Source organism: Bison bison, unplaced genomic scaffold (assembly GCF_000754665.1).
Source record: "Bison bison bison isolate TAMUID 2011002044 unplaced genomic scaffold, Bison_UMD1.0 scf7180017864490, whole genome shotgun sequence".
NCBI classification, from domain to species: Eukaryota; Metazoa; Chordata; class Mammalia; order Artiodactyla; family Bovidae; genus Bison; species Bison bison.
Window position 1 is genome coordinate 6,316,462 of NW_011495049.1, and position 304 is coordinate 6,316,765.

The window sequence follows — 304 nt, forward strand, 5'->3', positions numbered from 1 at the left end:
TAACCCTGTAAGCGAGACAGCAAAAGAGACACTGATGTATAGAACAGTCTTTTGGACTCTGTGGGAGAGGGAGAGGGTGGGATGATTTGGGAGAACGGCATTGAAACATGTATGATATCATATATGAAATGAATCGCCAGTCCAGGTTCGATGCATGATACTGGATGCTTGGGGCTGGTGCACTGGGACGACCCAGAGGGATGGTATGGGGAGGGTGGAGGGAGGGGGATTCAGGATGGGGAACACGTGTATACCTGTGGCGGATTCATGTTAATGTAAGGCAAAACCAATACAATATTGTAAA